Source organism: Anas platyrhynchos, chromosome 5, assembly GCF_047663525.1.
Source record: "Anas platyrhynchos isolate ZD024472 breed Pekin duck chromosome 5, IASCAAS_PekinDuck_T2T, whole genome shotgun sequence".
NCBI lineage: Eukaryota > Metazoa > Chordata > Aves > Anseriformes > Anatidae > Anas > Anas platyrhynchos.
In genome coordinates this window covers 65,321,768-65,347,474 of record NC_092591.1, presented here as the reverse complement: position 1 = coordinate 65,347,474, position 25,707 = coordinate 65,321,768, and the positions used below count along the sequence as shown (strand labels likewise).

General features: G+C 36.1%; 2 long non-coding RNA genes across 6 annotated transcripts in view; both read right to left on the bottom strand.

Annotated features, from left to right (window-relative positions):
- Positions 1-1,289: 1,289 nt before the first annotated feature.
- LOC140002695 (uncharacterized) lies at positions 1,290-10,795 on the bottom strand. Of its 2 annotated transcripts, XR_011809933.1 has the most exons (5): positions 10,656-10,795; positions 6,781-6,891; positions 4,282-4,388; positions 3,155-3,303; positions 1,290-2,542 (listed from the first exon to the last, which is right to left on the bottom strand). It is a non-coding gene; the product is annotated as an uncharacterized lncRNA (long non-coding RNA). The 2 variants fall into 2 exon arrangements; XR_011809932.1 differs by having other exon boundaries at positions 4,282-6,891.
- A 1,068-nt stretch (positions 10,796-11,863) lies between these two features.
- The window catches only part of LOC113840945 (uncharacterized), a 109,032-nt gene continuing 95,188 nt past the window's right edge, over positions 11,864-25,707 (bottom strand). For 2 of the 4 annotated variants that reach the window (XR_011809928.1, XR_011809930.1), the window contains 4 exons: positions 14,595-14,731; positions 13,333-13,418; positions 12,768-12,979; positions 11,870-12,164 (listed from right to left, as the gene is read on the bottom strand). This is a non-coding gene — a long non-coding RNA (uncharacterized lncRNA). Of the gene's footprint in view, positions 12,165-12,767; positions 12,980-13,332; positions 13,419-14,594; positions 14,732-25,707 lie in introns of all 4 variants that reach the window. The other 2 variants (XR_011809931.1, XR_011809929.1) reach the window with 2 other exon arrangements.

The window sequence follows — 25,707 nt, the reverse complement described above, 5'->3', positions numbered from 1 at the left end:
GCAAAGAGCTCACTACATCCTGACCATACCTTGAATCATATCAAACCCACCTACCAGAACATCACATGCACACTCCACATTTCTTTTGAACCTCCCTGCTATCAAAGACCATGTATAAATTAAAAAAAAAAAAAAAAAAAAAAAAAACACCTTTAAGATTCCAGAGTAATTATGCTAAAAGCATTTATGCTAAAGAAAGTATTGATTGTTGCTCATCAGCTTTCAGCTGTACTGTACAACAAAAGGAGAATTAAATTGACCTGTCTAATTACTAGGGATGCACTGAATTACCAGAAAACAGTTCAGCAGCCCATTCTACAAGGAGATATTGCAGACATGGCATTTGGCAGCTGAAGTTCAAATTGGATGCATATCAATAAGGGGTCTGTACTCATCTTCAGATAGTTTGCTTTTCACATGTCATAAGAAGTACAGCAAGCTACCGCTAAAAGCAAAAAAATAGGACTTTTATATGTAACTGCCTAATATTAGTGTAACTAAATATATTACACTGCTTAAAACTTGATCATATCCTGGAATTCTAAGATTAAAGACTTTTATTAAGAAGGTAAATTCTTTCTGAAAAAAAAAACAACAACAACAACAACAAAAAAAACAAACTCAAAACTGAAAAGTGAACGGAATACCACCAAAATTCTAATCAATTGATACTTGGAAGGGGATTAAAAATATATATATATTCATATATTTCAAGCGTGATGTATTTGAAACCATGTCCAAGTCTCTTAATTCAGTTGCATTAAAACTTGCTACACCTAGTAAGCTTATAGACAAATTTCAAAAAGCTAAATAAAACATGACCATAGAAATAATTATATGTAGTTTGGCAACAACAACCAAAATAATAGTAGCAAATGTCAAGATTAATTACAGAAGTACAGACCTTCATCCACCAAATCATCCTGAAAAGAAAAGATTTTGAACACATTGAGAAAGAAGCCATCTGTCACGCAAAGCTTATCTTTGGGTAGGCAGAGGAATGTGCATAGGAGTCTGATTAAAATAATTCCCCCAGGAAACAATATATAGAGACTGAAAATTTACAGGACCTAAGAAAAGAGAAGACAGAAGGAATAGCTAGCAACAGACTGGTATAGTATCCTTGTTTATGCCATGAACAGCACATCTTGTGCCTCAGAAACATCTTATTTTAGTAACTTTTTTATATATATATATATATATTTTTGTTGTTAATAACCATGCCTGTATTGCCAGAATAACTATAAAACACTTACAGATGCAGACTGAACAAACTCAGCACAAACAGAAAACAAAAGTGATGACACAGATACATACCCTGGGGATATCAAAAATGCTGAGAGATTTAAAGAGACATACTGAGAAGGCCCTTTCTCAGTGTGTTTATTTGCTTAGTTCAGAAAGACAAGAATACACAAATTTGAGTATGTATTGAGAATCAATTGACACAAAGACAAACTCATTTACTTTCCATCCTTCCACACAAGTTTGGGATGGAAAGTCAGGCAGATGACAAAATATTTTCTGCTTGAAATATTAATCATATTAGCCTCCATTTCTTCAGCATGGCAAAGTATTTGCAAGGAAATAAAGGAGGAACAACAAAAAATCCACAAGTATTTTGGGGAGATTTTCATCCCATTTCATTGTGGTTGGACATTGGACTACCACTTTGCAAGAGTGTTGTGCTAGCATAAATGAGAGAACTCCGGTTCGCATACTTTAGCAGCTATCAGTTTTCATGTTTACTGTCATCAAACCAACATTTTCTGTGGTAGCTAGCTCATTCTGATCCACAGCATTTTTGCAGTTGACTAGTCTGATATCTGCTAGTGACAACTTCGCAAGTGATCCATGAAGCCAGCAGGTGGGCACTTGGAAGATTTATACTCACTGTTGTTGCAACAGCCAGAAACAAAATCAAAGCAAGGAACAAGTAACAGAGTTATGAGACTTTTAAAAATGTGTATAAGCAGTTCCACAGAAATTAAAATGTTTTTCTCTATTAGCAATATTGGTCAAACAGAACAAAAATTAAGCTCAGCTTTTAGAATTAACATTATATATACATTGTTCAGTTTGCATTACAATACGGTTCCATCAGATTCAAGATTCCACTTCAATTGCTTGTTAAGAGTATTATGGCATAGCTTAATGATATTGTACACCACTATCTGGGATTGCTTGAGTTGGAAATAGAAAATCAGGACTAGAAGAGAATGTGTTAAGTCAGAAGGTCTGATGTATTAGCCTAAAAAAGAGTGTACATTAGATTATCTAACCATCTCCTACAGCATGCTGCATTTCAGGTTGCACTCCATGCACATGCATTTGAAGCAGCTGACTGCCAATAGCACGTGGGAACATTCTACAGTAGATCTGTTTAAATGCACTGTTTAGATAGAAACTTACAACCCTTCTGTAAACACTCCAGCAGTAACTTGCATCTTGTAATTGAAGATCAGTAAGCTGTCACACTGGCCGAGCTTCCCCCTTTTGTCAGGATACACTGGATGACATTGTACTGCTTCCACAGTCGAACCTTGCATGGTGGTAAAAAAAAGCTTTGCTGCGTTTGAGTAGCATAGGACTGACAAAAAGGTAACGAAAAATATCAAGAGCTTATACTAAAAGTAATCACACTCTCAATCCATTTCTCCTACTGTTTCTTTACGAAAACAGAGAAATGTTTCTGCGTACTCAATGGGCACATCTGTTACAAAACGAGTTACCTATTTCAAATCTGCTGTAATACTAACATCAAAGCAAAAGAGCAATCTCTGAGGCAGTAGCAAAATACATTTACCAGAATCTTGGAAATGCCTCTTAAGCAGAGGCGCTATAGATTTTCTTGATTTTTTCTTTCCCTTAATTCTACATTTAAATATATCTGAAAAAGCTAGCATTTACCAAGATTAGAACTAACTTGATGTTAATGGTTAGGATTCCACTATCAGTACTTTAAAAAACAAAACAAAAATAACTTTGTTTCAAAACTGTTCTTATCCAATGAATATGCTACATCTATGCCCCAATATTATAATATCCCATTACACATTATACAGCTAGATTTCAGAATTAATAGAGAAACTGGCCCTCAATTTTGCCACAGGCTTGCAATTTCAGAGTCTCAAATCAAAACTTCACATCATACCTTCTTAAGTGAAATGCCATTTTTCTTGTTTGTCCCCTCACAATGCAGGAAGTAATTATTCTAAGACACTGAAGTTGTGAAAACTCACAGCATGTCGAACTTCTCTCACTTTGCAGGCATTTAGGCTCATAATTTACTCATTATTGATGCTTTTCACGTAGATTGATAAGGAATAAAACAGAACATAACATGAAGAATGGACACCCACACACCAGATTCTTTGAGAAAAACTGAAAGAACTAGCACAATTTAGCCTATGGAAAATAGGTTTAGAAGACTCTGGAGATATTCAAGGCCTGTCTGGACGCCTACCTGGGTAGCCTGCTCTGAGGAACCTGCTTTGGCAGGGGGGTTGGACCCAATGATCTTTCAAGGTCCCTTCCAACCCCTACAGTTCTGTGATTCTGTGACATAACTATCTTCAAGTATTTAAAAAAAATGCTGCAAAAAGAACTCCAGCCGTACAGCGGGTATGACAAAAAATAGTGAGATGAAATTTCTTCATGAATGATTGATTTTGGACTTTGGGAGAAGTTTTCTAATAGTGAAGCTGCAAAAGAGCTGCTCTGTTTCCTGCGGAAACTCTGGGATGTCTATAGGTCATCTCAGAAAAGATGATAAATTCCTGTATGGAATGACACTAATCTGGTTGAATTATGCAACTGGTTTTGAGCTTTTCCAAATCAGTCGATCTGTAAGGTAACTGACAAACTGCTTGTGACAAAACAGATACACGTATATCTTTCATCAAAATGAAGTTTAGATTCCAGATGTTTTTTACATGTTCTTTTATTATTCATCCTTGCTTCCCTTTTGACCTGATTTCATGTATAGAAATTAATGTGTAAGAGCTAAAAACAAAACAAAGCAAAACAACCAATAATAGTTATACTGCACAACCAGTTTTAAAGAACAGACTAAATTATCTTTTGAATTCTCCACAATCTTTCAGCTGTCTCTAATTACAACCTGTTTACAGATTCAGAAGCAAGAAAAAAAATCCCAAATTCATTAGCTAAATTATTCCCTTTGGGTAATTCATTTAGCATAAGCATAAAAACATGCTTTTTAAATTGAAAGAAAACTAAAGTTTTAGAATATGTAGATGACAAAAAGTTACCAAATACCTCTATTTCTTGACAAGCTGGATTCTAAACCAGATCGCTTGGATTTATTCCACTTTCTATTTGGCCTGTGTGGATAACAGCACGCCTTATGGACAAAGATTTAATCTCTTTTATAAAAAGAAAGAGAAAACAAAACAAAGTAATAGCTTTTGTCCCCATTACCATCACTCCTTATATGTCCATGAGCTTTCCAAATGACATTAGAGAAGGTACCATGGCATCAGACAGCAACTGCTAAGCCTTGACCTAAGGGCTGGCTCATGACCAAGCCCTCTGACCTTAAATAGAGTCTGGATAATCCTACGCACCTCTCTGACTGCCAGAACCAGTTGTTCCCTCATGGGCTATGTCTTCAAAACTAATTTGATAATAAGGCTTTATGTACCTTCTTGATTTGGGAAAAAACAAACAGACAAAAAAAACTATCACACTAGTAGCAGGTAAATTTAACAGCATAATTCAGTTTTATGCATGAGTCATACACCCTATTTCAATGAGGTTTCTCTAACCACCCTCACTGTAGGAATACGGAGGCACTGACAATGTGAGAAAATATCTGAGATGTCTAACCTTCCTGTACAAGTAGAAAGCTTTGACACATGGTATCTCTATTACCTTTCTCTTAGGCTGGAAACAATTCATCTTTCAGTTATTTTAGGTGTAAATGAATACAATGAGAGGACTTAGCAGTAAAATTAACTAACATGCAAGATAATGCTGGATTTTTTTAAACTTCCAGTAATAATTAAAGTATTTTGATGGCTACACTTGACTGCTAATTTATAATTAACTTCAGGTGCTTCTTTGATCTTGCTGATACATTTTTTTCCATTTTCTTATCAAGAGTCTCCATACAGTCTGTAATTACACTTCTTAGTGTGGCAATGACTTTGAATAAGTAGATGCATTACTACGTGCTTTGGGAAAATATCATTTGAGCTAAAGCAAGCTCTTACCACTGAGCTGGAGTATCATCTGAAGCACTGCTGATTAAAAACATAATATTATATAAACTCATAATAGATTTGCCATCAAAATAAAACAACAATTCTCAAGGTAATAAATGACAAGAACAATAAAGTTAGAACCTTCCCAACAAATATTAAGGCATTCAGAGAATTAACATCACAAAACTACAAAATACAAGTAACATGTTTGATATTTGTTTAGGCCTCTTTCTCTAAAGAGGAAGATAGTGCATTTTTTTCTAAATAATGAAATAGTGAACTAAAACATTTTTTTAAGTGTTAAAAGCTCGTATAACACAGCGATACAGTCTAACCTACCTGAAGCAACAAATACATACATAATGCAACAGTGCAGGGCAGTATAACTCATTTCCTCAGCTAAAGGAACAATCTGTAATTCTCAGAAGACAAACTCTTATCTCATATTTTTAACACATAAATAAGACATGCACCTGCAACAAGATAATTGAGATCCTCATGTTAACCACTTTTTGCCTGTGAAATGTTGGACAAAAACTGCCATGGAGGTGCTAGGGGCAGTTCTGTGAACACAGCAGTCTACACCTACAAATTGGGACCGGTATGACTTCTCCAGTCAGGACATGTGTTTTTCACCAATACACTGCTACAAAGCTCAATAATGACCACAATGATAATGACTGATATAAAATATACTTTACACAACATTTCTTTCTACAAGCAAAGTCTGACTGCTACAGAACAGTTCCTGCAACCTCAACAGCTCACAACACAGATGACTACGCACGCACAAACATGACTGGCTAGTCAGAAAGGATAAGGGGGAGGTTAGTATTACTGTAACTATACAGTTACCTTGGTACAACCTTCTTGTGAATAAAGGTTAAGATGATTAAATTGTCACATGTGTTTTGTGGTATCATTTCACAAACTCATCTTTTTTAATTCATTGCTAAACAACTTAGCAGCATGGCTACATGCAAATCCTGACATACTGCCCAATTATTTTTTCAACTTAAACAACCTCCCTGCTTTAGGGCTTCCTTCCTTCAAATCAATGAGTGTGACAGCACTTGAAAAACCCATGAACCTCTGGGCTCTGAAAAAAGGGTAACATCAAGATGCATGTCATTTGTGTGTTCATACTGAACAATATCAGTATCCATCCTGCCCAACCTCTCCTACCAGGTTCTGAGAGACACTGCAGAGACAAGACTTCACAGCATTAGCTGTCAAGTTCCTTTCTGAAAGGAAGAAACACGTCTGATACACTAGCACTAGCTCCCTTCCACTTCTGCCTCCTTCACAGTAAAAATAGAAGTAAACTAAAAAACAAGGAAGGAGTCAGAGAGAAACAGCTCAATTTTGACTGCTTAATCATTGTCTGGATTGCTCCCATTTATTGTGGCTCCCCAAAATAGTCACAGAATCGTGGTCAAGAAGTACTACTTGATGAAAAATAAAAATACTTCAATGAACCTGGGCTCAGTTCAGCAAAACACTCCAGGATACGCTTTTGGCTCACTGAGGACAATGGGTATCAAACACATACCTGAAGTCCTATATGTATGGATATACATAGCTCCTCATAGCAAGTAGCTAAGTGCATTTTCCTGTGAGCTGCACTGGCTCATTTACTCTTCTTATCCAACACAGTCATTCTCTGAAATTGGAAAGAAAAGTTGGTCCTTGAATCTACCTAATTTATAGTTTGAGTAAGTGCACTTCCTGTTCTTTTGGGTGAACAGACCTAATAAAAATGGTATCTTTATATATCTATTAATAAGGTATCTGTAAAGAAATACCACTTACAAAAAGAACTGATAAAAACTTTCCTCTATCCCAAGGACTCCAGATCAAAACTATACAGAGAAAACCTGTTAAAAGAGAAAAAGATCAAGTCTAAACCTGTTAGGCAAATGAAACTAGCCAATAGGAAAATGATAAAATACTGGAAGAACTATTATAAAAATACATCTCAAACTCCCAGCTAGATGAATACATATTTTAATACTGCTTGATGAAGTGTGCTGTCTCTCATTTCTCTTCTATTACTTAGTATGTATAATGAAATTATTTTCAGGAATAAATCTGTTCACCCAAGTGTTCATTTTTCATTGGCATGCACATCCTAACAGTTCATCTTTGTTGTATGAAGGAAATTTGTTTTATTCACCAAAGTTTGGAGCTGGAACCTAGTGCTTTATTTAATGCCATATTATACATGTAGAAGCAGTTTCCCCATCATTCTTATATACTGGCCCCTAGTCTCTTTACCAAAGAAGGTACTGGTGATGGTAGACAGCAGCCCTCTTTGCTGCATCCTACCATTTGCTTGTCCCATAACTTTTAATCTTTGGAAACTTTTATCTGTTCCCTAGCAGAAAGTATGCAGCCCAAGAAAACCTGCTATTAGAAATGCCCTTTTTCCAGAGTCTAATCAGGAATATCTTTTATCAAGTTGTGTGTGACCATTACCTCGATATAAAATAATTGTAGTAATACCTTAAGTTTATAATATTTCAATACTGATAGTTTAATAAATATACATTTTATTATAGTAATTTTAATAATTTAATCATTTTAAATTGTGTTAATTTTTCTTTTATTTTCATAAAATATGTTGATTCCTTATCAAATGCAAACAGGTATGATTTAGCAGTTAATGACCTAGGCCATAGTCATTCTTCACGATTAGGCCTTATATTTTAAAGAGCAAAGGAGTGTGGTCCTCATGGGCACGTATTTTTAACACAACCTTTAGGAAAATTAGGCCCATTAAACCAATGTATAATGTCTAAGTTAATAATGTAATGCATACATGTAATGCATACAAGTCTTTTGTAAAAAAAAAAAAAAAAAAAGTACATGAAGAACAAGCACATGCACATCTGCTATTTGCAAATCACCTACTTATTTCACGTGTTTTGTTTTTGTCTGTCTGTCTGTTTGTTCTTATTATTACTACTGTTATTCTACTGTTATTCTCATGCTCCTTGTATCACCTAAATAAACTGCCTCTACCAGGAAAACTTTATCCAGTTATGTCTGCTGGCCCCAGCAGAAAAACATCTCACTTCCATGGAGTGGAAAGATCAAGCAATCAGTTCTACTTACTAAAACATCATCCCTCTCACCTTCATCCATCACTAGCCTTGCAGTAACTTTCCTTGCAGTGGGCCAACCACCATTGGGAGCTTTCATTATCAGAAACACATACCATGCTTTGCATAAATATTGCCAACCACAGACCTAGTTTCCTAGTAACTTATTAGGCATGTCATGTTAGCTAATCTGCCATAAAATATTATCCCCTACAGGGATTAAAAGAAAGACATGTTACTGCTGTGAAAGTATGAACAAGAAAAGTAGTGATTCCCTGACAGGCCTGAATGGCTTTTGTACGTTCAGCAACAATAATGTATGGAAAGCAGAGCCTCTATGCACTACTTGAGCTAGAATATGGCAGTCTATCACATTAAAAATGTCTGTGTCTCTAGACAGCAAATGTAAGTACTTTACCCTCCTGCTTCCAATCTCAAAGCCAAGCAAAAGGCTTGGTTGTAAAACACTGGACTTCATTTGGGGAAAGACTGGACACAAAGTTGAATAAGCACAAAATTATTCAGAAACACTTCTGGATTTCTGTGTCTTGTATTTCTTCTACTGACGTTAGTAAATCCCTTGTATGTGTCAGCTATCTAAATATATTTTAATCTATAAAATTCACTGAACACCATGGCATTTCCATTTCTTATCTATTAATAAGGATAGTAGAAGAATTGAAGTATACAGGGCAAGTTCTTCTTCTGGCAGACTCTGGCTATTAGGGAGAGTAACACTTATTTAATGATATGGCTATATGAACTACTAGCTATTTTCACAGTTTAACTGCCAGAATGAGTAAACCAGATACTTTTGAAGAAGGAATTAAAGGTCCATTTGCTGAGCTGAAGGCACTTAGTATTCCTGCCATATAATATCTTATTAGAAAGACCGGTAAAGGATAACAATTGTTAGACACTGTTCTTATTTCAAAGTTTGATCTGTTATAAATACTTCAAGTTACTTTTCTGTCTCAAAAGACTTTGAAGTTACAAAGATTCTGTCAGAGACAATAATGATATATCTTCCAAATACCAAAGTCACTTATGAACCTGAAAGGTAGAAGGTTATGTGACATGGGAGACTGACATCACAAATGTTTCCTGTATGAAGTACGGTTCCATTTGGGATGGATCTTTTAGTCAAACAGGGCAATCAGAGTGATAGTGCTGTTACCACATCACCCCACTGTTTGAATAATTTCTAACAACGTAAAATTTCTGCCCCCCAGTGTTATCACCCAGCAAGGCTTGGAATAACTTGAACATCTACTGACACTAATCTCAATTATAATAACCTCAGTGAGGATCCCTCAGAATTGTTTCATTTGTTTGGTTGATTTTTAATCTATTAGTGAGGTTACCCATTCATTCCAAGTCATTTCAGCCATTTAACTGAGGCATGCAAGTTGAGGATGCAGCCAGAGCTAGAGTGTCCTTCTACAAGATAAGTTTGCAGTGCTACAGGCTACAAAAATGCTGATAAAAAATGTATCTGTATTCTGCTTGGTGATGTACATTTACACCTCTCATTGAAACCAAACATCTCAGATAAGGCATGCAATATACCAAGCAGTTTCTTCCTACCCTTTGAATATACTACTACTAATAATAATAATAAATTACTATTGTCATTTTGTAGGGCTTGCTTTTGAATCTTCTTCCTTGCAAGCAGGGCAGGTGTGCAGAATGCCTGAGGGAATGCAGAGGTCCTCTCTGCACATTACGTTATTTCTGGAGGTAAAATATATGATTTTGCCTTAGGATATCCATGCATAACTCAGCCTCCTCTGTGCTTCTACCATGCCTCCTCACATGTCTAACTCCTACACATTTCTGGAATCTGCTTGGTTTGAGTGAGCTCCTTTTTGGTCCTCTCTAACAGATCACAGAGAGCAGAGATAATGCATCACTCTTGTAAATTAATTACATTAACAGATAAAGAGTGGAATGATATCAAGAAGCATGCATGTACCTCACTCTGAAATCACCTAAGCCAAGAGACGCTTTCCTTGCACAAATGGAGTCTCTGTTCCTGAAAAAGCCTTAGGCAAAGCCTGCTCAAACTGCTGGGTCCCCTTGTATGTACTCAGTGGCTGCCTTATTTATGAAGTCAGTTGGCAAACAGTGGCAGCTCAGCAGCGCTGGGAATGCTCCATGCAGTCGCTTTTTTACACCCTGTAGCCTCTGGTTCCACTCTCAGTGTTAGCGTTGCTATTCTGTGTTCCTGCTTCCTTATGATTGCCTCTCTACCCACACCACCAAATCAGCACGTACCAGATCACAGGATTTATTTTTAAAATCCTTTCAAAACTACACTCACCTTGCAAGAAATAATCCTGCTCTGGTCATTGAATATCCAGGCTGATCTTTGTATACATGTGGCCAGGCAAGAGAACGTGATTACTTCAACCAGGAGATCCTCACATGCTCTAAAGCTGTGAGACCACATCTGGTCAGTCTGCTTCTGCCAAACTAACCATTTGTTACATGTAACTACTGTTTTAAGGGGCACTCTACAACTTTGCTTCTGAAATTTAGCATTTTACCTTTTCCAGATAAGAATTTATGTTATAAAATGTAACATCAAAAATGCACTTTCCTTTCAGGCCAGATTCCTGCATTTAGTGCATAATTTACCACTGTAATAGCACTACTTAGTTTTCCTGAGCGCCAGGGAAAGAAAGCACAAATGGTAAGAATGCTAGTGTAGCTAGTAAAACAATTAACAATAAACAATAGTGTGGCACAATTTATCTACTTTAGTAGGAGAAAGCATGGGCGGGGGGGAGAGGGGGAGGATTATGATTTAATACTTGCCAAATGGTGACTCTTTTGTTTTTTATCCTAAGGCTTTTCTTACATTGCAAGAGACTTTTACAAGGTGAGACAGGATCTTTAGTCAAACTTTAACTACAGGACATCAAACTACAAGCTGAGGAAAACGGAGAAATTACATGACGACACTACCAATTCTTTTTGCAAAAGACCTGAAGAATCTCATTTCAAATGAGATGTCAATCCTGTAATTAGCAATTCAGTCAGCATTAATTGTGTGTATCTTACTTCACATCTATCACTGTCATTTTCATGTACTCAGGATGTTTTATAGAACCTGATTTGTAAACAATACACAAATGTTTAATCCACTTTAAATTGAAATTGTCAAACATCTAGCAAAATCTGGTCAATAGAGATAACTGTGTGAGATTGTGTTTTGGTTCGTAAGTAGGAAAAGGAATGTTTTGCTAATTGTTTCTGTACGTAGACTTTTAAAATTCTAGTAGGTCCTATGGGAAAACAAGCGTGTATTAATTGCCAAAACACTGTAACCAACCTGTAACACTTACTTGTCAAGAATAAAAAACAAATATTGAAAAAACAGGAGTATCAATTTGAATCAAAGTCAAAACTCATTCAAGCAATTCATACTTTATAAGCAGTATCTATTCTTGATTTAAGGTGTTTCCAGGGAAGCATAATCCATGGCAATCCTTGGTAAATGTAGGTCCAATTAGTAAAAATATTTAATCTTCTGATTCTCAATTTGTCAGTTTCAAACGTCACAACTTTATTTTTGTCTAACAGACTTTGGGAAGCCCTCCATAGGAAAATTTTATTTCTTATATATTATGAGACTATTATATTTTTCATACAATTATAATAGAACCACCCTTTTACCTTTCATTGGATAGGTTAAGTAAATGGAGCTCCTGGAACTCTTCCTCTTCAATACTTTTTTTTCCAAAGCTTTAAATAACCTGCTGGCTCTTCTCACTGATGATCAACAATCTTGTTGAATTGTGAACATTAGTCTTCCACTGGGAGACCTCTGAAAGTGCCAAATAGAACTCCTACTTAATATTCTCAGGATGACATGAAAACCTTTGCTGCACATTATATTCTCTCTCTCCTATAGACTAACTACTACTGAATCAAAATTAATTGTTCAGATATTGCTTGTGTGCCAGTTAAATATTACACTTAATATGGGCAGAAGGTTCCTTCGGTATGTCTCTCACTGTGAGATTAAGGAACACTGAAGCACAACGAACATCAGAATTTTTTCCATGTGGCTAAAAGAATGTCATGAAACTAAATAAATCACAAAACGTGACCCTGCCTTCAGTCTGTCTCCTCTGGAGAACTCAGCCCAGACCACGTTCTGTAACTCTTATGTGAAGCTGCCAAAATGCAAATTCCAAACTGGCTGCTGGCTTTCCTTTCACTTGAAATCATATTTAATCTAAAAAGCATATACATTGTACAGCTTAGACACTGGTTTGCATAGATTTCAGGACTACAAGTCAATTAAGAGTTTTTAATAATCTTTCTTTTGTGATAAAAAATGATATTTAGGTATAAAAGTTGCCAGAAACAGAGGGGCATCTTTTCCTTTTAATATGTGTTATCATTTTTCAATATCTTTCCTTACCCTGAGTCTGAGACTTGCAGTCCACCAGATCGGAAACTGTTGAGTACTCAAAGATCACTGGCCTCAAAGACAGTATGAAGCTGACACCCTTCATTGGTCCATTAAGCCCCGAGACTCGTATTTTAGTAGGTATATGTTTTCTTTTGAAATTCTAGCAGATATGCAAAGACTAAAAGCTTTACTGTGGTTCTGTGATTCTGTGATTATACCTGCTGAAAGCATGAGGAATGTACAGTATTATTGAACACCATTGTTATTGCAGTGGTTCATAAAAGGAAGAGGACACTCCCCACAGAGTCCATGTCTAGAATTTTTCAGTCCAAAACTCTGTACTCATTACATGCATATAAAATTTTCTCTCGATGAAATGGTCAGTACAGTACAAATGAAATTAACCTAAGTGGGAGACTAGGAAACAGATCAAAGCATGTGACACAAAATTAGAACAAAAATGCACATTCACACACACACACACAAAAACACACTAAGATTTGAAAAGAAATGGCTACAGCCAAAAGTATCCAGCTTCCGCTAAGCCTGACAACTTAAAGACTTTCTGTCTTACCTGCATCTGCAAAGCATGTTTCACATCAATATGAGTGGTTCAGTGGTATTTCTCCAAAGAGTCTGTTCTTTGCAGAGCAATCTCCTCTACCATGCACAGAGACAGAAGATTAAAAGGAATAGGAGAGATCAGAAGATTCCTCTACAAAGGGATACAAACTATCCACACTGACATCTTAAGTTAAATTCACGTATATTCTGTGGCAAAAGTTATGTAAAATATACCTTTGAATGAGTAAAAAGTTTATTTATCTTCCCAACTAACGGATAGAAACACATTCATTTTACTTGTATGTGCATATCAGAATGCACAGGATATACCTTACACTGGTTTCTACTGTAACCTATAAATAATGCTTTATCTACAAAATTCACTATAAGCTTGGAAATTAATTTTAAAATATAGAAAAAATAATGGAGGAGATTGCTGTGTTGAGGAACAAAATCCAAAAGGCAAATGAAATTTTGGTATTTTGAGAACTTATGGTTGACATTCATGGGAAACAAGATTTACCAGAATTAGTAATTTACTGTGCGTATTTTTTTCCATTGGAGGTAATATGGCCAAACAAAATGGCTTAGGCTTCATTGGGGCCCCTGTTGTACTAAAATTTGCAGTCACTGCTTATGAACATATTTAAGAATGTGTTTGGCTTCCAGCATGGTTAATCTTATTACTTTCAATGGAACTATTCACATAGTTCAATTAGGCTTGCTGAATGAAAGTATGTTTACACAAAGTAATAGGAAAGAAAATCAGTGCCTTCCAGAGCATCAATTGTTCACAAAACAGACTCATTAAATTAGTATTTTGCTGATACTGCTTTTGCAATTGGCTGATCTTAAAGAGCCATACAGCAATCTACCCACCAGTGCTTAAAGCTACCTATCATCATTTTTTTTTTATTTTTTTATTTGCAAAAGAACACTTTTTGCTCAGTTACACTATGACTGGATTCCCAGCATATAAACTGTTTCTCACGTTGGCTTCTTTCATGTAGAGGAATTAGCTCTCTCATGTTTTGTGTGCATTAGAAAACATTCTGCAGTGACACAGGACACCTTTTTCAGGAAAGACAGTATTTACTAACTACTTAGAATACAAAGTCTCAAGGTCCCTAGTTTGGGATAGGTAAGCAAACAGTGTACCATAGCATATGGTATCTGGAAACATTGTTCTCTTCCAATCAAATCAACTCCAGAAGAACAGGCTGAAATGCAGAGTTTTTCTGTGTTCTGCAACCCTTAAGAGAAAATGCTCACCCAGTCATGGTATGCCTGTTGTATGGCCATGGTAACACTGCTCTGCTTGGAATCTGCTCATCAGCTTCAGTTTCTTGGAAGTTCGTTTGGAATCACTTTTCTGACAAACAGCTTGAAAGAAATAACTACCTTTGGTCCTATTAAGACACAAAGCAAAAATAAATGAGGAACAGTATAAGTTACATTTTACATAAAAAATAATGCAGGGATTGACTGCTTCCTCTACAGCTGTCATCCCCTCTTCAGTAATTTCTATTTCTTTGATTGTATTATAGTGAAATTCTGTCCTTCTGAAATTAATGGCACTTTAAAGAAGTGAAGACTTAACACAGTCATTCCCTCCACCCCCACAGACTGCCTGGCCATGCATGTTACTGAATGAAAAGTCTGGAACACGCGTTTTTCGCACTGACATGCCAGGATCCACCAGCACAACTGTGTTGTCACCTCCAGCTAGGCTTCAACCCATCCCCTCCAAAATTAGAAAGGCAGATTTTGTTCTGATTTGGGTTAGAAAACATGCTATTCCAAAAATGGCAAAAACAGTGTCTTTACATTGCTCATCTCAGATGTCTGACTTCTGTATGTCTTGAGTCACAGTTTAGAGTTTATCTGGGCCGAGATACCCCACTTCTTTTTAAGATATTTTTCCTCATCTTCAGACAGTCTGGGATCTTATACTGCAGTCAGAAATGCCAGAACATAGCTAGAAATTTCTTCAACATCACAATGAGATTCCTGTATGTTACTGTCCATCTTTAAGACAAGAAAGATTGCATTCTCATACAGGAATTAGTAGAAGGCGTGTAAATTAATTTACCTACAATATAATGTGAAAGTGTATTTTGGGGTATGCACAGAACATGCAGATATCCAAGATTTCACCACAGCGTACCGAAATATCTAATTTTTCATCATGAAAGGAATAATAGAAATCCACTTAGCCAAATTCTTCCTTAAGTTCAGATTGAATTCCAAGAGAAAAATATTGATGTTGTGCTTTAAGTTTAAAGACTGCTTCCCAAGGAACTAGAAGATTCACCTAAAAAATTAAAGTGGACAACAAGCAATGAAAATATCCATATATTTTTTTTAAATATCTAATTTCTAGCAACTAGTTTACATGGATGCTGCAATATTAATAACCCAGTCTTGCAAATACCATTGAACCATGTTCCACACTGCTTTGCAACACTTCTGCTTCAACAACCTTGTCTATATAAACTAATGTTGAAATGGGAGCTCACAAAAAAAACTCTTTTAAAGTAGTTTGTGATTAGCTTTTGTTTTCGGCTTTACAAACAACTACAATAGCAGATGGAAGATTACTAAAGAGTAGAAAAGAATGAATTTTCCATGTCATTATCTTTCAGAGATGAGAAGTAAAAAACAACACCTATTCCATTACATGTCTGGCACAAGGGGCTCCTGTCTTTGGGCCAGATGTGATCTGCTTTTTAAAGAAAAGTGGAAATTTAATTAGTACATACTGTGGAGAGACTGACCTTACATTCATGTGAGTTTTCATTAAAGTTGCTATATAAAGCAATTGATACGTTGCAGGCTGCAGCTGTCAGCTTCAAGAGCTACTTTTGAAAGCCCTAAAAAAGAATTAATTGCACAGTAATGTTTGCAGCACTATGATTAGCGCAGCTTGCAGTTCCACTGCAAAAATAACCATTTAATTACCAGCAGGCAAAAGAGGCAGTTCACACAGACTCTGGGTCAAATTCTACAAAGTGTTAAGTACCCACCATTCCTATTCATTTTGGAGAATCTTGCCAGAATTTATCACCTCCTAGGATCTTACCCAGTAAAAGTAATTAACAAACTGCAAATACTTTCTCCTGAAGTTTCAGATACTCAGCCATACCTGTGGTGGGGCACTTTGACTAGGTCATTTCATTAAAAAAAAAATTAAAAATTGTGTACTTTAAAAAAAAAAAAAAGTTTACTTTTTAAAAGTAAAATGATAAAAAAAAAATGTTTACCTGCAGACTAGAGTCTGCAGGTCTCTAGTTACAAATGCACTATTACTTTTCAGCAATGACACTGACATATATGTTGTTTATGTCCTTCATTATGCAAAATGACTCAAGAGGATTTAAAAAAAAAAAAAGAACTGTGTACAGAGCATTTGCCAGTTCATCTCCTGTTACAATTAAATTCATAGCTTTAAGAATAGAGAACTATTTCTTGATCTGACAGGTAGCAGAACAAGCACCTGTATTTTAGGTGTTGTCTGTCATGTTTTATCTGAGGTAGACATTTACATACTTCAACAATGCCAAGAACAAAAGCTTCCAAATTCACATAGAAAATGGAAACTTTCATTAATCACTGATTAACTAGGAAACAATCCAGAATAGCAGCTTGCTCTAAGAGCTTGATACCAACTGAACATCCCTCAATAGACCTCTAATATATCTGACAACATTGTGTACTTCCATTAAAAAATTCAGAAGCAGAAACTAAAAAAAAAAAAAGAGATTGCAATAATGAATAATTATTTGCTATTACTGCCTATGAGTTAATATACTAATGGATCTCTGCTCATTCCACACTTGTAAGCTAACTGATTGTTAATGCATGTTTTTATGTGGTAACATTACTCAGACTCCAGAACACAACATTATTCTGAGCAAGCAGGCTCTGATACTTTGCTCAGTAAAAATACTGAAGTGTAGAATAAATGCTACCTCATTGTTTTGTTAGGTCAGAGGTTGGACTCGATGATCTTGAGGTCCCTTCCAACCTAGACAATTCTGTGATTCTGTGAACACTGCAGTTCTAGTGAAAGCTGTAGTAAAAGCTGCTCTCTTGAACACTGAATTTCTAAATTAGTATGTTTACTGTAATTGAATGCAGAAACATGAAAAGAAAAAAAAAACAAACAAAAAACAAAAAACAAAAACCATGCAACTAGATTAATTTATTTTATTCCCCACACAAAAAGTCTCACAAGAGATGGAATAATCACTATTGTCACTGTAAGTCCTTTAGCCTCATGTATAGTGGTCCAGAGTAGTGGCAGATGAGCACAACTCCAGTATATAAGACTGTCTGGACAGGCACAACTGGTATGTACCTTTTACTAGATGCAAAGTGATATTCACCTCTTGAGCAGGTCTGTGGCTTCATTCTAATCCAAAGCCTCTTGGACAAACTAAACCACTACCATTGAAAAAGGTTTACAACACCAGCACCAATACTCTCAACACCAGCACTTCACTACTGCCTATTGGTAGCTATGAGCACAAAATGTTAATCTAAAGTTTACCTTCAATCAGAATAGCCTTCAGTATTATCCTTGAAGAACTCTTTTTGTTAACTCAGCTGTCTCCTTTCCATGTCCAGAAACCAACAGCTGCTTGCACCTCTATGTGCTAGCATATTTTTCTGTACTACATTCTTCTGCACTGCTACTTCACACTCTTCACTTGCATCTACCCAAGTAATAATCGTCAACTACCTGAAGTACAAAACAAACAAAACTGTAGCAGCATTCATGTCTCGCAGACCAATTATAAAAAATATTTCCAAGTAGACACCAATCCAACCAGTATGGCTAGTTTGGCTGATGGATCCAGGTCTGGATTAATGACGATGAGAAACACCTTACAAAGTTTGCACAGAAGTTCTATAAAACAAAGAAAGAATGAGTAAATACAAGCTTATCTGGTACAGCCTATAGCAGGAATTCTAGGGACATTATTTCACTCAGGTGGTAATTTTCACCATTAAAAATGGGTAAAATATATTTGCAAATCACTTTGATTCTGATTATAATGTGGATTATCTCTTGATGTAAAAAAAAGATATGTACACACACACATATCTATATTAATAAAGTTTTCCATATGTGGAGTTTGTGTATCACTCTGCAGGAATAGTTAGATATGAATTGTTGCTTAACTCTTTCCCTAGAACAGACTAGTAGTCTAGAAAAGGAAAGACTAGAGTCCTGTCTTCATCTTCCCATTGCATGGCCTAGTACAGACATGTCCTAATTTCCTGATGTTACAGTCCAAGAATGAATGGGTCATATAGGGAGCCAGGAATGGCTCTGCAGAGAACATGCAGTTTGTCCAGCAGAACTGCTGTTAGTACAGCTTGTGCATCACACACACCTTGTGCTTTAGTTCAAGCCTCACAGGGCAATCCAGCCTATAAAATCGGGAGGAAAACCAACTTCTTCTCCAGTGAGCAGCAAAAATTATTCCAACTGCCAGCAAAATAAACCAGTAAGTTTTTCAGCCTTGCTGCACTTTCCTAATGAAATTACAGCCAGCTCTGCAGGGGCAACTTTGTTCTTCAAAGCTTTTTAGAAATATTGAAAAATCTTTATATTCCTCCTGTGGGCAGGAAAGTATTAGTATCTGCCAATTAAAACCATTACAGAAATAAAGATGCAGAGAAGCTTAGGAGCACAGTTCAGATACTGTGAGTGAAAAAGACAGCCCATGCATTCCTGAGCTACAGAACATTTTGTTTCATTCTAACTTCTGCTTTTTTCTTTGCTTTGCTAAGAGCCAGTGCATCTGGTATAAAGACAGGGTTCTCTTCATCTCTTCCCAGTGAAGTCAATGGTAATAAATAGGTAGGGAGATAAAACAAAAGGCTCTAAGCAGCAGCTGGAGCATCAGCGCCGTTTTGCCCATTTTTAAAATTCACAGTCACTTATTTTTATAGTTATTACAATAATGATGATAGGCAACATAAAGATACAATATTAAACTATTTCCTCAGCATTTCTACTCAGTCATTTGTGGGCTTTATGTCTCAAGCCAGAGACTCTAAAATAACATTCTCCTCTCTGGTCTCTCCATTTTCCTTCTCTGCATGTTTATTTTAAGAATGAAGGTACATTTGAGTACCTATATTACACACGTCATCAGCCATCAGAATGATAAACTTTAAAAAAACAGAAGCCAGGATGCTTCAACAATCTGCAAGTCAAAATTATAACTTAGACTTCAGTACTTACCACTCTTATTGTACCTTAAGCGTTGCATCTACACTAATCAGAATATGGATGGTCTCCCGAGTTTTGCAGCATGATAATGACCAGAAGTAACAGCATTAATTGGTGACCCTCTACTTTAACTACCTGGTAAATTGACTGATTAATTGATTATTGTCTATTTTATTGCATTACGGTCACAACCATGATGAGCATTGCTCTGTAGATGTTATGTAATACATTAACATCTAGCAGAAAATACTCCTCACTCTCCTTAATTAGCAAAAACAGGCATAATGTAAACAACAGAAGAGAATAGATTTACTGAGGCCAAAGAGTGGATAATAATTAAGAAGATTCCAAGGCTGATAAACACCAATTCATCAGTGCAGTCTCAGACTGTAGGGTTCTCAAGGTATTTTTCTGTTACAATAAGCTACCATCTCCAATCTCACTATCAACAATAATCAGTTAAAAAAAATATAATCCTAGAAATAAATTCTGAAAATGCATTGGGGAAATCTAGCAACATTTATTTACGTGCAGCCAAAGTAAATGGTTTATTTCAATCTGCAGTGAGATTGTGTTGTCTTTTTCTGCATAATAGGTTGCATAGCTACAATAACACTTACATTTCAAACATGAATTGCCTACCTATATTTAGGCTGATTTATGCTGAGAAATGTGCGCTCTGCTTACTCTGAGTGCCATGTTATTGTTTGTATTGCCAAATGTATTTCTTCTCAGGGAAACGGTTTTGTTTGGCTAACAGATATATCCTCATCCTGTTTCTTTGTGTGTGATAGATGACAATGTAATTAATGGATAAACACATAGTGAAGTTTGTGGACCTGTCCCAGGATGCCATAATGTGGAGATACCAAAAGTTTTACTGTATAAATACTTTGAATGCTACTGGAATTCTAGAAATACACTTCACAAATCCTCTCTTTGACCATCCCTGAAAGGATAAACTGTTACAATTATCTAAACAGTAAAAAAAAATAAATAAAAAATAAAAAATAAAAAAAACACTTTGAAATGGGTTTGTTTTCCTTCCTTAACATGGGGAGGATCCCTCTGAAATGATCCCAATATATTTAATGGGGCTTGACTCCTCTAGTGATTCTCATTTGAATACCTGCAGCTTTGACAACCACATGAAGAAACAGAAGCATCTGTCAAAATTTTCTCAAACTCCAGTTTCGTAGCTTGTCATAAGGCACAATGATCTCAGAAATCTCAACATCTACCCTCAATATCACACAGCAGTATCTAAGATAACATAGAATGAGAGATACTACTGTGTACCTACCAGCTGCAATTACAGCAGGTTTTTTATGGTGATAAAGATAGAGAAAAATCCCTATAAGAAAATCTGTATGAGGAAGAAAAACAGAAGATGCAAGAGAGAAAGATCCAAAGATTTAAAAAAAAAAAAAAAAAGTAGAGAAAATGGGAACTACAATATAAAAAACATTATATATAAAGAGCTATAGAGCTATAGAATGGTAGCTGGGGTAGCTTCTTCTCTTTCCTGGATGACAGTAACCCAATTCAGGAAAAGAATATTTATACTGTCTGCAAGGAGAGTGATAGGACTGTAAAGCTTTTGAGGCAGTACAACACTTTGTGTGCCATTTATATCATACTGATAGAGCTAAGGAATCGCAGTCCCTTCAGAGGAAAATCTAAATGTTCATCTTCCAGAGGTGAAAAGGCATCAGTAGAAGTGTTTTCACTAGATGTGAACTTCTGTGGGTCCCCAACGGTACATTTGTATTTACCATTGTTAATTTCTTCTTTTAAGCAAGCAAGTGCTACAAAAAATAAATAAAAAAATCACTGTTACACAATATTCTTGTACCTAGAAAACTAATTACAAACATATTTTTAGCTCTGGAGTAGCAACTCATACAGTCTCCATAAACATTTTTTGCAGTTACCATATTTGAATGTTTCTTCATGCTGTCAACACCTGGTTGTCCTGCTCCTTCTCTCTTTCTCTCTCTCTCATTCTGTACTGACAAATTCATTACACAAAGCGTCACTCAAAACAACAGAGGGCAGACCTCTTCTACTATCTCCCACTAAATATCTAGACAATCGACTCTGACCAGTCAAGTTTCGGACTTGAAACTGAGATGTTAGTAGCAATTTTAGGCATGTTGAATGTAGTCACTTCTCTCAAAAATACATAAACTCCATAGTAGCTTATTGTGTTTATTGTAGGCTTTTAATCATCTTTTTTTTTTTTTAATTTTTATTTTTTACCGTTACCTTCTAAAAACTGCAGAACACATAGAATCATTACATTATTTGGTAGCTCCACATTCAGAACAGAGATATTAAGTGGGATTAGACACAAAGTGTCTATTTCAAAAATGTTAGAAATCTTGGAGGAGTGTCAGTTTCCTTCAAAATAGAACAAACATGTTCTATTTTTGTGAAGAAAATGTAAATACTTTCCTGCAGGTCAAGCCCCTTTCTGTTCTAGTGCATGGGGTTATTCCTCCCCAGGTTCAGGACCACGCGCTTGCCTTTGTTGAATTTCAAGAGGTTCCTCTCTGCTCCTCTCTTCAGCATGCTGAGATCCTCCTGAATGGCAGCACTCTGGGGTATCAGCCACTCACCCAGTTTTGTATCATCAGAAAAATTGCTGAGGAGGTACTCTTCATGGTGGACAACAATTTAACCATGAGCCAGGGCTGTGCCCTTGTGGCCAGGAAGGCCAATGCGGTCCTGGCCTGCATCAGAAGGAGTGTGGACAGCAGGTGGAGAGAAGTGATCCTTGCCCTCTACTCAGCTCTGGTGAGGACACACCTGGCATCTTGTTTGTAGTTCTGGGCTCCCCTGTACAAGAGGGACATAGAACTTGTAGAGAGGGTCCAGCGCAGAGCCACAAAGATGATTATGGGATTGGAGCGTCTGTCTTATGAGAAAAGACTAAGCAATCTGGGCCTGTTTAGCCCAGAGAAGAGGAGTTCTTCCTTCTGACTAGCTTTTGGACACACGTATTAATTATTAATGTGGGGCTCAGTAAGGACTTCTGGAAGAGTCCAGTACATTTCAGAACATAACATTTTCTATAGGGTACATATTAGTAATATATATTCATTACTTTCTTTCAGCCTATATCTGATGTTCTGATCTTTTTCAGAAAATAGAAAGGGTATATTTTGCACACACACACACACACACACTCATATATGAAATACAAGAACATATCAAATTTTCTTTACCTTCTACCACAAAAAAAAATAAAAATAAAATAAAAAAATTTTGAATACCAAATGTTACAAAACAGTTAATTTAGTACTGGCAATTATTTCTAAGTGCCTTATGCCGTTTGGAAATAAATTAATTCATTGTTGCACTCCATTGTTTCCTCTGCCAGACCATATTTTTTTAACCTGGGAATGGAAAGACCTTTGTAGGTCAAAGGACCTAAACTAGGATCTAGTATACACTAGGGAAATGCTTCAAAGTTCAACAAAAAGCACAAACCTAGTTCTTCTCAGTTTAGCTCTGAGAGAGTTTTCAAAAATAGCATGCATTTCAAAACGTACATTACCCAACTACATACCCGATTATGTAACATTATTCAGTTTTCTGGGTGCCCAGTCTGTTACACCTGAGAAAGTTTTCAGATCACTGGGTTGATGGTGAAATTTATCACAGGACTCAAAATACCAGTTTCGGAATCCAATAACAGGTAGTCTACATAAGTTGCTACCCCATACCTATAGGAAAAGGTGCAAGAATAAGAACCATTTTAGTTCTCGATCATTCTGGCAAGGTCTGCAAGGGTTTTGTTGCTTATTATCACCTGACATTGAGCCTTGCACAAATATCATACAAGGCATTCTTGCTGTAGCCACTGTCTAATCCCAAAAGATGATGAAGAATTCCATTTGTACAAATACTTATTCTTTAGATAACATGACCCTTGAAGAAAGTGTGGAATTTTGGAAGCACGTCAACGATATGAACAACATAAAATCCTTTGAAGAATGCTAGTGTTATGGGCAATCATCTAACACAAGTTTCAGACTCCCTGAAATATCTAATACTGATCAGTACACACAGGTATATATACTTTATATATATAATATATGAGTCATAACCTGAGGAAGATCTAGCATTGTTTCTTTCACTGCAGACAGGCAGTCTGAAGGATGATTTATTTCATGCTACACGATGACTTCTGTGGGGCCTCTATTCTTCTCCATACATTAACATTCTGAAATCGTGAAGTAAAATTTCCACAAAGGAAACAGAAAAAGTTTAAAAGCATCAAAAGCTTTATCCACCTGATGGATAAAGCATTAAAAGCAAACTCAAAATTTGGAATAAAGATCGATCAACTATTTTCTAATCCCGTAGCAGAACAAGATTTTTATTAATTATTATGGCAACGTACTCTATTTAGGTGATTATGGCCTGAATGCCTTATGTAGAAAAAAATAAATCACTCAACTTTATATAGACAGCCAAGTCATTCCTTTGAGATTAACGGGGACATTCCTTGCAGCTAACAAAACTGCTGCGTGTGTCTTATTTTGAGGAATTTGCTCTTTATCTCATATTTTATTCATAAAAAGAAAGAAAAACATGTTTTTGAGCACTAACTGATGCAGCACTTCCTGGTTAAATTTCCCAACATCTTCTTGTTCCACCTACTAGCTTGTCACCCAAAAAGTATGGAAAATGCATTTTCCATACAATCTCTGATATACTCTGTAAGCCATAACAGCTGCATCACGAAAGAGGTGAGAAGTATAAAAGTACTATGGCATATTACCATTCTGAAAGCTATATGATACTGTTTATGCTGTTTGTAACTCGAGTTTGATTCTGTCTGTGACTTTTTTTTTGCAGGTCAGGAAACAACAACATTCATTTGGTCTCCTACTCGAAGCACATTGATTTGTACAGCTCTGTTTTCAAACACTTCTGCTTTACGATTTTATTATTGTCACCATACTAGAAGAATATTAATTTTGTGACCTCGTTTCATATTAATACTATCTCTTTTTTTCATAGATCTTTTAGTGATAACAAGTAATGAGTGACAGTTTTGAATAACTGAGGCTTCAGTTTAAGCATAGTGCAAAGAAGTGACCGTTCATTTTTTGTCTTCAATATGCCTGAACAGTAAGTTATTGAACAAAAGGCCAGATGGTATCAGACTCGGTAGCAGACTCTTTGTTCTAGGCAGCTGTCTTTTGTTACTACACTGACAACATCAATTTACATGAGCATCCAAATGATTACTAAACCACTTCTGTGGAACCGTTTTCTGTGGCAGACATGTACCTGTTTCATTAACTTACACGCTAGTGGCCTGTCACTGCTTTTTCAGACAATGCCATGTAGACATACATGCATGATACAGCAAGACAAATGTTAGCATAAACAACTCCACTGCCCAAATTTACTCTGAGTCTTGTGCTGTTCTACCCTATTTTTATTACTTCCATATAAGCACATTTATTTTTAGTAAGAACGTTTTTATTGTAAGCTTGCCTCACTGTCGTCTTTCATTCCTGTGAACAATGCAATTTACATATACTAATCACTAAAACAAAAATGATAGAATATGGTGTTTGTCTTTCTTGAACAATTAGTCACAGATTATCTGAAGAGGCTGTGTTCACATTTAGGAATGAACAATGAAGCTCAGCAAGGCACAATCTTTCAGAAGGCATTCTCCATGTTGTGATAATGGAGATAAGTAGAAATGCAGATTGCATATACAGAGAGTAGAATAACACAAGCAAAATTAAGAAATGGAAGTTATCAAACATAGTAAGTTTTTGCTGTATGTATCAAGGAAACTGTCAGTTCTCTGTGAGGATTGTTTCTTCTCCCTGGCAATGACAATTCAGAAGTCTTTGAGGGTGTGCAGCACCTAAGAATTGGCACTAAAAGCATGCAAGATCAGACAGTACCAGCGTAGTCAGCTGTGTTTTAAATCATGCACCATATTTTTGTGCTACCATTCTCAATTTTATACTTCTGTGTATACAGCTGGTGCATTTTAAAAGTTAGTATTACTTTAGATTAACTATCCTGGGTAAACAAAATATGAAATCAAAAATCTGTTTTCGGACTTGTAACACTCTGAAATACAATCACCTGAATGGA